This window comes from Cupressus sempervirens, chromosome 7 (assembly GCF_028749045.1).
Source record: "Cupressus sempervirens isolate cs-2001-9-10 chromosome 7, ASM2874904v1, whole genome shotgun sequence".
Taxonomy (NCBI): domain Eukaryota; kingdom Viridiplantae; phylum Streptophyta; class Pinopsida; order Cupressales; family Cupressaceae; genus Cupressus; species Cupressus sempervirens.
The window spans coordinates 921,919,704-921,933,016 of NC_143124.1; the positions used below are offsets into that span (position 1 = coordinate 921,919,704).

At 34.9% G+C, this 13,313-nt stretch overlaps 1 long non-coding RNA gene and 1 pseudogene across 1 annotated transcript; both read right to left on the reverse strand.

The window, feature by feature from the left end:
• Nucleotides 1-3,725: 3,725 nt before the first annotated feature.
• On the reverse strand, nucleotides 3,726-8,565 carry LOC149550555 (uncharacterized). The gene is made up of 3 exons (XR_016354529.1): nucleotides 8,440-8,565; nucleotides 3,955-4,019; nucleotides 3,726-3,792 (listed from the first exon to the last, which is right to left on the reverse strand). It is a non-coding gene; the product is annotated as an uncharacterized LOC149550555 (long non-coding RNA).
• On the reverse strand, nucleotides 5,132-8,258 carry LOC149550556 (uncharacterized; annotated as a pseudogene).
• Nucleotides 8,566-13,313: the final 4,748 nt, after the last annotated feature.

Below are 13,313 nucleotides of genomic sequence, written 5' to 3' on the forward strand. Positions count from 1 at the left end.
CTATTGCTCATGAGTGCCTTGAGAGTATCAAACTACAATATATAAAGGTGACCACTCCTAACTCCAATAGTTATGGGTGATTTCCAATCTTTGTGCTTAATCAACACATTTGTCCCTCTAAAGAGTACATTATACCCCCTATCCTAAAGAACAAATATAGAAATCAAATTCATACCTAAGCCTAACACATGTAACACATCATGAAGAGGAATTATCTTTCCATTCTCCCTCTAAAATTGAACTGTCCCTTTCCCAACTCGGTTGAGTTTGGATAAGTTTCCCATAGAAATTTGGATGTTGGTGTCCTCCTCCTTGTAACTAGAGAAGTACTCTCTAACTCCTGTCATATGAAATGATGCCCCACTATTTATATACCAAACATATTGTGAGGTTGAGCTAACTATACAAGCTATGAGTGCAAACTCATCTTCCATTCTGTTGGAGAGTTCTTCCAGACTTGTTGAAGCTGCCACCTACTTCTTACCCTTCTTCCTCTCTGGGAAATCACTGACATAGTGGCCAAACTCATGACATCCAAAGCACTTGACCTTAGAAAGGTCCTTCTTCTTCTTCTCACTTTGTGAATTCGATCCTTTGCTAGATCCCTTCTTTGCTTTCCCTTTACCCGTAAGGGCAACGTTCTCTTGTTCCACCTCACCTTTTTTACTCTTGTTGGCCCCATTGACAAGATTTAGTCTAAACTCCTCCTGAGTGAAATCAGTCCATAGTCAATCCCAACTCGGTAAAGTATCTCGTCCACTCATAACTTGAACAAAGACACTCCATTGTTTAGTAAACCCATTTAGGGCTATTCTCACTAGCTCGTCATCAGTGGGACTATCTCCAACAGCTATTAACTCATCCTTGACAAGTCTAAGCCTAGTAAGGTAACTTGTGACGTCTTCTCCCTGGTTCATCTGGGTATTCTTTAGCTTCTCTCTGAGAATCAACTTCCTATTGGTGGTAGCATTCTGGTATAGATTCAGAATGGCATCCCACATCTTCTTCGTTGTATCTAGCTCTGTGATATGTGGAACAATATGATCCTTGACACCATCAAGGATAATCCTCCTCACCTTGGCATCATCCTTCTTATGTGCTACAAGCTGTGTTGCATCCGTTGGTACAGGTACAACACTAGTAGCATGATCCTTGATACCATTCTCTTCCAACAATAAAGAAATTCTAACCTTCCAAATGCCAAAATTCGAGGCACCATCCAATCTATCTTGATCTCTCAAGTCAGCTGAAGCCATCTCAAGGGTTTAAAGCAATAGTAAATCCAAAGAAATCAAAATTTCTTTCCTAGGGCAAAACTCTTCTACCCTTAATAATACTCTGATACCATGTGAAAATTAACTATTGTAGTCACTGATTATTAATCTCCTATCGTAAAGGATTATTAAACTGTTGAAAAAAAATTCTTAGCTAATATTGAAAAATAACAGAATTGCAACTTCACTTATAAAATATAGAAAGAAATGTGCAACACAATGAACACAATATTTTCGAACAAATTGTCCCTAGAAAAACCCCTAAGGGAAAACTAGTTCTACAGATGAGGAATTATACTACACTTCAACAAATCAAGAGATACAAAATTCCTTGCCTCTCACTGGCAGAACTCCGACAACCTCCTAATTTCTCCCGCTGATATTCCCCACTACTATTCCCACACTAACACTGTGCCCTTGCTAACACTGCAAACGTTTCTCCAAACTTCATCTCTTGTTCTTCCAAATGCCCCTTTGACCTCCTTTTATACTACTCCTATTGGTAAACCAACGGCCAAGATCGATTTACAATCGACGGTTGAGATTAAAACAACTTAACAACCCTAGCCAAGTTGGTTTCTAGTTGTTTCCAAAAGTGGTCAATTATTTAACAAATATTTGTCTCTAACCTAACCAATTAGTTAGCAAAACAATTACTTGCTAAATAATAACAAATAGACGAACAGCTGTCCAAAGCTAACTAAACTAACAACAGGAACAACACTTATTTTAACAATGAACTAGAACACTTGAAACTGGTGTACTCCTGTGGTTATAGGAAGATTTCATACATTTCCCCAATCATTTATCATGGATAGTTCATTAGATCTATTTAGAAGTACTTTCCATTCTTAAGAAATTTTAAGATCATGGTCAGCCATATTGATAAATGCATTCTCTTGTTAATCCAAGCACAAAATACATCCATCTTTCTTAAAACATGTTTTATTATGTTGTACCACAGTCTAATCAATATTAGAATGTATAGGAGCATGTTTTGGTCCATTATTCAAAAGACTTCTTTGTCACCTATTCATGGCGTATATCTATATGGTGGGGTAGGCATGGAAAAACAATTCTAGTGGACTTGTTTTATGAGCAATTGTAAGACATTTCTTCAACTCTTCTTTATTCAAAATTTAATTTACGTCTTGCTTTGGTTGTATCAATAAAAGTTTATGTTTCTTGCATTTCATATGTGTTCTGTTGATTATTACAGTCAGTTTCAACATATAATCTAAGTTGTTTATGTAATTTTTTGAAGTTCAATTCATTATAGATGAAAGAACACTGAATCATTATCAATCTAGTTTTTATGGCATTCATTTTCATTAATATTTCTAATAGTTATAAACACTTCTTAATTAACTGTCCAAATCCTCACTTAGGCTATCTGAGAAGAAGAATCGTGTATTGTTTATACGCTGTGTGTGGCAAAAAACCCCAAAGTTTGGTAAAATGATGGGTTTTAATGTATATTACAACCATCCAAAGTTGTAGGTTGGCATCTAGGGATTGACACTTGAGTTGCAGAACAAGAAGTGACTATCCCAAAAATTAAATGTATGACTGTCATAAAAAATACAGGCTTGGTGCAGAGGTCATAAATTTTCTTTGCACCATTAGATTTCTCTGAATTTTTGATATGTTGTTGGCAGACACGTTATAAAAGATCTCACCGGAGTGATAGGTATAGGGAACAGAGTACGGTTTTGTGAAAAAACTAGTAAATTTCATGTTTGATAGAAAATGTATGTTGGTGATTGGATATGGCATTGTAAACTGGCCGAGTGTATTTGGTTGGTCAGAAAAAGGATATAAGAGTTTCCTACATATGAGAAAATATAAGAATGTATGGTACAAAAGTTGCTGAGTGTTGGTAGAATATGTTATTAGGGCAGTCATGATCAACAGAGATGGAAATTGTTATCAAACAAGATGTGCAAGTGCCAAAGTTCCTGCCTTTATGTTTTTATGGTTGACTGAAGTAGTAATGCATGGAAGATTAATTAAGTTTATTATATGACTGAAGTAGTATTGCATAAAGGGCAAATTAAATTAGCTATAACTTTTAGCACAATGAAATGAAATGCTCAAGAGTGAAAAATTCATGTCTAAGAAATATGCAATTGAGATTAAATATAGATTTAATAGTAGGATGATTACATAATATACTGTGGGCTAAAGGTAGTCAATCAAGAAACAGAGTTATATATGTGGCTTGCTATTTAAGTATTACTTGAAACATAGAACTGAACTAGGAGTAAAAGTTCGCCATAGGTTGAAGTGTAAGGTGAAACAATCTCCTGCAAGATGGATGCATGTTAGAATGGAATTCATAATCTTAAGATCTTGTACAAGCATAAAGTAATTATAATTCTATATCAGCAAACAAGAAAATCATACCTATTTATTCTAACACTTTCAGCACTTTAATATATATATATATATGCGGCTTGTTTTGTTGTACATACAATGCAAGTAAACATCCAGCTGAATTGAAGTTTATATAATGGGTCTGCAGACATGGAGACATTAAAGTATGAAGTTCTGAGCCATTTATCCCGAGAGTAGGTCATTCATTCACAAAATAACTATTTATTTTGATGAGATGTTTGTACTTATGGTGCTGATTATTGTAGTACTTGCAAAGCTTAAATCATACCTATACAAATCATACCTGTTTATTGAAACACTTTCAGCAATGTCATGTAATTGTAATGCAGGAGCAGCAATGCAAGTTTCCTACAATGAAGCATGTGTTTAATATGAGCATTGTCTATAAAATTGGTGTACATTCAAGTAAAATGTCTAACTATGGTAGGAACGGAAGGAGGCGGTAGTACGTGAATGTTTTTCATTTAAACTCATTTTACTTTCAAAGTTTTAATATACATTACAAGAAAGGATTAAGTGAAATACACGAGAAAGACAATAGACCTGGTGGACAGTTTAGTATGGACAAAGTAAATACTTTGGTACACATGTATTATAATGAATCTATAACAACTTAGCGGTTTTTAAACAAATCTAGCAAAATAGCTGAAAGTTAGGGAGCAGTGTTGAAAACCTTTTTGTGCATTTAGAAACCTTTAGAGTAACATGGTGCAAAGAAAATTTGGAATTTGACTGGAAACATAGAACAACATTATAAATATTTTGAATGTATTGTGATAATTGCTATTTTCATTATACCATTCAATGATGAAATATTTTTTTATGGAAAATTGTGAAATTGAGTTTGTTCTAGATAATTTTGCTTTCTCTTGGGCATAATGCTATTATGAACTACAACATAATATATGCTATATCTGGACATAGTTATGAATGGAAGGGTAATTTTCTTATTTTAACGAGTTTTTAGAATATTGTTACAATTGTGATTGATGAAGGGGGCTATCATATATTTTTTGTGATCAACAATACAAATTTGTTCTATAGACAAAATGGCAAGATAGTGTGCTCTTTGTGCCTGGCCTGCCTATGAAGGAGATGAGAGATCGATGATCACCCATGGTAAAAAGTGACAAATTCAATGTGTTGCAAAAGAGGCTAAAGTAAAAGGTCATTGCTAGTATAATACAAGTAGTATTTTAGTATTTTGTGCAAAAACAATTCTCAATACCACCAAGCCTTCTCAAATCGGTTCTATTTGATCAAAGAAAATACCTCATTCCTACTACCACTTATGAATCCCCCCTTGCCCCAACATTAAAATAGTACCAACTAGAAAATTCAAAATGCACATTACCCATTTGTACAAGGAGCTTTCCTTTCCTTTCCTTTCACAGGTTTAATATCTCTACCACCCATTACAAAAAAAACAAAAAAACAAAACTAGTATTGGTATGGTTATGTTATATGCTAAGAAGATCAGGAGGGGGCTGAGTTGTAGGTGGGGCAGAGACTAGATTTGGAGCAGGAATAGAAGTGGGAGATGTTGTGGAATCCTCAGACTCCTTGATGTCTTCAGTTGGTGAAGTGCCCTTCACAGCTTCATTGGCATTCGCATTGGTGGGCTTTATCTTTGGAGGCTCAAAGATAATTTGCACAACTTCTCTCATTGTTGGTCTCTCCACACTCTACTCCTCAACACAAAGCATTGCCACATAAAACACATGCATCACCTCATGCAATGGAACACTAGATAGCCTTGCATCTGAGAGCTTCGGAACTCCTTCAGTTGTAGAGTCTATCATCTTTCTCACCCATTGAACAATGTCCACTCCATCACCAAAATTTTCCAATAGGCCTTCTTCCTGTAACCAGCTCTAAGAGAACCACACCGAAGCTATATACATCACTCTTCTCATCCACTTTCAATGTGTATGCATACTATGGATAAAACATGCAAGAATCAACAATTATAGACCGACTCTTAAAAAGACAGATTGTACATAACTGACTGAGACTTGATACATTCATAGTATTGTACATGAATACTTCATGAACCCAATAGTTAAAAGTGTTGTGCATCGAATCCTAGTTCATAAATCTTACGAGTATTAAAGGTCATGAAAGAAAGACAAACACATTTGAAAAGAATTTGCGGGGAAGTGTCATGTGAAACACTAAAAACAAGTTACGTAGTGCAATGTAGCCATAGGAGCCTGCAATTGCAGACATGCATTCAGATGTTCCAAAGTCTTGCAATAATTTGGGAAGCTCAAAATCAACAACATGGGCTTCCAAGTTGGAATCCAAAAATATGTTGTTGGACTTGACATCTCTGTGAACAATAAGTGGAGAGAAATCATGGTGAACGTAGCATAACCCCTTGGCAGCCTCAAGTGTAATCTTGTACCTTGTATCCCAATGCAAATGAGAACCTCTTTTATCATGCAAGAGCTCCCTAGGACTCCCATTTGGCATGTATTCATATACCAGTAGATTGGTTTCCTAGTTAGAGCAATAGCCAAGAAGTCTCACTATATGTTGATGGCAGTTTTTTTCCAATGTCTCAATCTCTGCTTTGAAGCCATCGTTGTGCGAGGGCATTCCTCTACCATTTCCAGGAAGCCTTTTTACTACTACTTCCTCTCCATTAGGCATGGGGCCCTTGTATACTATTCCAGCTCCACCTTATCCTATAATATTGTCTTCCTTTAGGCATTCTAGAACATCTTCACAAGTAAAATCAAGCCTCTAGAATGCAGTCAGTTTCCACTGCCTTGAAGTGTTGTCCTTCTTCAAAGCTCTTGATTTAATGATGGCAGAAATTGTAAATGCCATGGAACAAAGGAGAATACCCATGACTAAAAGTAGCTTAATAGTTGAGGATAATGGACCTTCTACATGGGCTTGCGTTGGAGAAGATTTGTCATGACATGAACTCAAACATGGTCCTCAGAGCTCAATGTTGCCAATGAGGGACATTGCATTGAAGTAACTAAACCTTCTTGTACTTAGAACTAGGAGAGAAAGATTATTGTAGGAGAAATCCATAGACCTTAAGCTCAACATGTTTTCAATCTCTCTTGGAATACTTCCAACCAGATGATTTCTAGTGATGTTGAGATAATTGAGAATCTATAGCTTGGTCATCTTTGAGGAGAATTGTCTTGTCAGCTCATTTCTACTCAAATCTATGAAGGCTAAAAGCTTACAGTGTCCAATCTCCAGAGGAATTACTCCTGAATATTTATTACTGCTGAAATCTATCTAAGACAAATGTTTCAAACTGCCAATCTGTGGAGGAATGCTATCAGTGAACTCATTGCCATTCAGCAGGAGGGTTTGAAGGCCCAAGAAATTTCCTATTGAGGCAGGAAGAGGGCCTGAAATCCTATTATTGGATAAGGCTAACTGACCTAAGCCCATTGTGACTATAGTTTGCTCTAAAATGCTACCACTCAGATAGTTATCTTGAAGTTCAATCAAATTACACTTGGGAAGGATCAGAAGACCTTTAGGAATGGATCCATTGAGAAAATGTTAACCCATATGTAGTCTAGTAAGAGACATGCAGCTTCCCAACGCCTTAGGAATGGGGCCAAAGAAGAAGTTATCAAGCATTATGTAAAAAGTTCTGGAGGAATGAAACCGGTAAGTTTGTTATAGAGGAAAGATACATTTGAAAAAACTTACCATTCCTTCCAAGATTTTGCAGAATACCACCAGTGAAGTTGTTCTCCCACAGCTGCAAAACTTCAAGGTTGGGCAAGTCAACTATGAAGGAAGGAATGTCGCAATGAAGCTTGTTCCTAAAGAGATTCAGAAGTGTCAACTCCTTAAGCTTTGAGAAAGCTTGTAGGATTTCTCTTGTCAACTCATTGTTAGAAAGATCCATGGATTTCAAGCTCATGATGGTGCCCACCTCTAAAGCAATAAGCCTAGATAAGATGTCCACTTGCAAGAACAATGTATCAAGATGCTTCAGATTCCCAAGCTCAGGAGGAATGAGACTAGACAACCCACAATCTAACATATCTAGACAAAGAAGGTTACTCAATTCACCTATTTTAGGAGGGATTCCACCATCATAGGATTTGTAGTGGCCTACATAAAGCTCATGAAGCTTAGTGAGATTTGCAAGCTCTGAGGGTATTTTCCCATGAAGTTCATTTCTGGATACTGCAAGGTACTCGAGGTGTTCCCACTTACCATACTCAGTAGGTGTATTTCCAGAGAAATAATTCCCTCCCAGGTGGAGATGCCCCAATTTAGGAGATGTTAAAGAATCTTAGGCTTACAACATTGGTTATCTCTGAAGGGAATGGACCCATGAAGGAATCAGCAGCAATAGTGAAATTGATTAGGCTATGGAAATGGCCTATTTGGGGCCTACACAAAAATTATAAGAGCGAAGGTTTAAATGTGTAAAGATAATAAATGATTCCATCTTTTATTTATCAGAACATGATACATTTTCCATTTTTATCCTGACAAAACTTCCCCTAATAGTGTGCAGTGCTATTGATGGAAGAAGATAGGTGAATGCCTTATAGGTGTAAAACTTACTAGCACCTTAGAGGCCATACACATTTTCAAGAGAATAGATCCATTGAGAAAATTCTGACCTCTACGTAGTCTAGTAAGAGACATGCAGCTGCCCAATGCCTCAGGAATGGGGCCAAAGAAGAAGTTATCAAGCAATATGTACAAAGATCCGGAGGAATGAAACCAGTAAGTTTGTTAGAGGAAAGATACATTTGAAACAACTTACCATTCCTTTCGAGATGTTGTGGAATCCCACCACTGAAGTTGTTCTCCCACAGCTGCAAAACTTCAAGGTTGGGCAAGTCACCTATGAAGGAAGGAATGCCGCAATGAAGCTTATTCCTGAAGAGATTCAAAAGTGTCAACTCCTTAAGCTTTGAGAAAGCTTGTGGGATTTCTCCTGTCAACTCATTGTTAGAAAGATACATGGATTTCAAGCTCATGATGGTCCCCACCCTTGGAGGAATAATCCTAGATAAGATGTTCAAGAAGCAACACATAATTTGATGAAGTGCGAAAGCAGCACTTGTATAAAAACAAATGCACTAGGAAGATCTATAATAAATGATTACATAATGTCCACTTTTTAGAATAATAGGACACAATGTAGGCTAATGAGTGCAAGTACAAATATATGACATAGGATGTTGAATTATGAATGCTACTTAATGAAATATGCATGTGGCTGGTAATTCCAAATGCTGTGATAATGGAAATGCACTAATGAATTATGATGTAACAATATGATGCAATGTACATATGCATTATAAAAGAAGTCCACAGATGAATTATATAATGGGAAAAGGACAAAAAAATATATACAACGGTAATTCCAATGCCACAAAGGAATACAATGGGTGATTCAATTCTATGACTGTAATATGCTTTGCATTTTTAAATAATATATATTTCAATACATATATATATATATATATATATATATATATAAATAGGTTGTCTCTGATTTACCTATATGAAATATGCACATTACCATGTGAGCAGTCTCTGATAGACAATATGATGTATGCTGCAAATACAATATGACTGTAGCAGCAGTCTCTATCTGAGTCACTCTATGACAGTCCCAACAAGATGACATTGCCCTGATAGAGACTACTTATAGGGTAATGTCAGAGTGGCTTTCCATGGATTCTTGTAATGCTTTCTTGAGAAGTAAAGCTTTCGATGCAATTTATTAATCCTTTTCTGAAACAGTTCAACTTGTGAAGCTGTTATTTATAGAATTGATAATTTGGTAGGATCAAAATTTCGACATCATTCTGCAACATTTAGCTTTCTTGAAACATCTGAATACCACTAACAAAATCCGCTTCTTGTCATAAATATTAAACACAAGTCTTTCAACCATGAGAATCTTGTATGAACTTCAAAGAAAATTAAATAATCAATCACATATTCAAAGACTTAATTAAACATGCTTTCTTGCTCAGTTCAATACCAAAGAATCCATCCAGTTTCTAAATCCTAACCGATGGAAATAAATGTCAAAATGTATTCAACTTTTTTCTGTATTGAATCAGCACCCAACACCTTTAAGAAGGGATGAAATCAATTTAACATGGAATGGTTTTAATGGAAAATTTGGCTATCTTTATACCCAACACATTCCCACTTTAAAATCAGAATTTCATGGTCGATAAAAAGCTCTATATAATGCCCTGTATTCTACCATGATTAAATTAATTCATTAATTCATGCAGCCCAAACAATAGTATTTTTGGTGCCCAAGGAAGATTTAAGACCATTCCATCACATCCAACCTGATAACCATACTTTGAATTCATTATTTGCAGCCAAGGTAACTAAATTGCCCATGTTTATTTCAGATTTATTCAAACAGATTTTTGTCCCCAAAACATAGTCTTTACTTGATCAAGAATGTTTAGGAAGAATGGTAAGATGCAGCCCGATCCAAGAAACATTTTAGCTTTATTAAAGTAGATTTTAATTCAGCCAGCAACTATAATTTTGAATACTATGAAAGGGCTAAGTCAAACAATTTCATGTAGCCCATTTTTTTTGCAATAGATATAAATGTAATGAGAAACTAAATACTGAAAGACATGTTTTGTATTCCATCTTTTTTAGTACATATCGTAAATTCAAAATTAGATAGAAAATTTTCATCTCTCATCATATTTATGTTCTACAAAGGGGATATGCCAAATTTGAGGTTCAACCTGAATGAAGATTTTCTTAAGATTTTTAGAAAAACTGCACCTTTTCCTTCTGACACCAATCATGATACATTTATCTTATAGGTCATGTTTACAAATCTACAACTTGGTAGAATCCTATCTGTAAGACTAGAACAAGAATCTATAATTCAACAAATGATAACCTTCTACTGAGTTGGTAATGATGCTACATCTTCCTTGTATAAGCATAATGAATATATCTTCTGATCATTTTAACCCAAGTTTGAAGCATGGGAACAATTAACATCATTCACATTCTATTTTATTTCCTATGTAGTACATCGTTTCTATACCATCACCAATCAATTACAAAAATCATTACAATTGAGGGCATAATTTTTTTTCCCTAGTCTCAAGTCAAATAGGAGAGACAATATGGTAATGATGACATAAAAACAGTGATATTATTATGAAGTTAAAAATTATGGGTGAAAATTTGCATTATGAATAGATGTTACCATGTGATTCTGATCAAGGTTTCATGCTGGTCATTTCCATGAGTATGATAGAGACAATCAAGACTGTAAGTGAAATAATAGTCATGGTCATGTTGTATCTTTTTTGTTGAATCAAACCAAATATGTTAAAGGGAATGAAGTCGATATGTTACCTAAATCTTGTTAATAAAACATGAAGTGTTGGTTTAAAGAGATTGGACTAAGTTGGGATCAAATTTGATTCCTATAGACAATGATAGTGTAGTTAATAAGAAATGTCATGAATCTAAGTTATTGAGTCATTCGTATTAATGTATTAATGAATCTGTCTCTGTATCTCAATGGTTCCATCTTTGAATCTCAGATCAATAAAACAGAGGCAGGGATAAAAACTGACAAAGCAGATAGCATTTTTAATATGAATAAATTGATGTATTTTGTTGATGATTATGAAAGAAAGGAAATAGAAATATTCAAGAAGGAATGTGAAACAATGGCAAGCTAATGAACAGTTAGAGACCAAATCGGGGATGAAATTAGAGGTTTTCTAGATTTCATTGATACAGAATTGAGGAAGTCTCCTGAGATCATAGTAGAGAATTTAAAGGTGATGAGGGAGAAAATAAAGCTCTTATGAAGAGTTAACAGAATCAAAGCATATAATTTTAAAAATTGATGACATGGATGGAGATGATTTGATTGAAAGAGAACTTGAAATTGGGGTCATGGAAACTGCAGAAGTAGAGAAGACTAAACAAGAGAGAAGGGGTGTCTAGTCTAATTATTCTTCCAAATTAGAGCACTACGTTGGTAGAACTAGAAAATAACATTTATATAGAAGGGGAAAATGGAAAAGGCCAAATAAGGAAAACATAAGGAACAGAAAAAGGTCAGTGCTATTTGTTGTAATAGATCCTGCTAGTTAAGATCATGAGTGGGATCAGGTAGGTAGAATTTACTTATGACTGAAAAGAAGATGGTCAGCTTCCAATGATGATTATACATGGACATGAACTGCACTCTCCTAAATACAGAGAGACATTATTTTCATTATCTACTCAACTTTAAAAAGTAGGGAGCCCTACTGATCAGTGTGATTATGGAGTTTGTGACCAATATGGATACACAGACAGATTCATTGAGAAACAAAGTCAAGTTATTGAGTCATTTGTGTTAAGGTATTAAAGATTTTAAATGTTTTCAAGGATTTAAGATGTCATTATAACATCAATTACACTTATAGTTTAGTTTTTTGGCCCACAAGAATAGTTGAGGAAGTTTGTACCTACCAAGAACCCTATTAAGCGATAAAGGATGGTTGAGTTCAAGGAGAGGAGCATTGGATTTGTATAATGTCCATTCACTACACAGTCACTACATACTACACTACATTTTGACTTCGAAACAAGTGGATAGCATTAGCCTTTCCTAGAATAATTGGTAAGGCAACAACCTTAGCAAGTTTTCTCCATAGAAAAAATGGGGTTCAAAATAATTGCATTTCACTCCATCCATTCCCTGCAGAGCATTGATTTCATTTTCTCTACATCAGGGTATTTTGTTGCTTACTAATAACGAGTTCTTAATTCTTGGTTGAAACAAAAAAATTGCACAATTTGATCACACAGAAATCAATGAAAATAAGACTACAAGATAAGTTGAATTAAATAATAAAATTTAGTATTTGAAAGGGTGACCATAATGAGCAAGATGAGATGGGAATGCATTTCTTTTAGAATATGTTAAAGTATATTTTACTCTTGAATTTTTCCATAGAGAAGGTGAATATTTGATGGTTCTCATTGCACTTAGCCAGATAAGTAAATTCTTGAAACCTTTTCATAACTAGTAACAAAAGTACATGACATAGATTGGAATACTCTGTATGCTGTGTGCTTGTTCTGGAATTCTATATATTGTCCCTGAGAAACCACTTGTGGCTGATTCTTGAGGAAAAATGTGTTCACATTCAAATTGTTTCTCAGCTTTTAGTCCCTGCCCTGTTATGGGTTTTTAAGATTTTCTTGCATATCATTGAACTTCAATCTTCTTTTAGGTCAATTCCTTGGTGACATGCATTGAAACTTAGGTCACTAAAAATGTGCTCACACTAAATTATTTTTTGAAATAGTTATAAAATCATTGAATCTGTTTGCAACAACATCGAGATTATTAAGGTAAAGTAACAATGAAAGTCTTTTGCACTTTTCATCTGAAAAATAAAAATGTCTTGGAAGCATTTTGGTATTCTCAGTAGAATGGGGGCAACAGAAATGATCATAAAATAAAATTATGGAAATCTAATTTGAAGGAAATCAATGAAATATGACCGAGTCTAACAACATCATAACTTGCCCAGTCCTATAAAATACATGAAGAGTAACTTAGGAAAATTAATGAAATATGTCCGAGTCTGAAAACCCCAAAGTTGTGCATGCTAATAA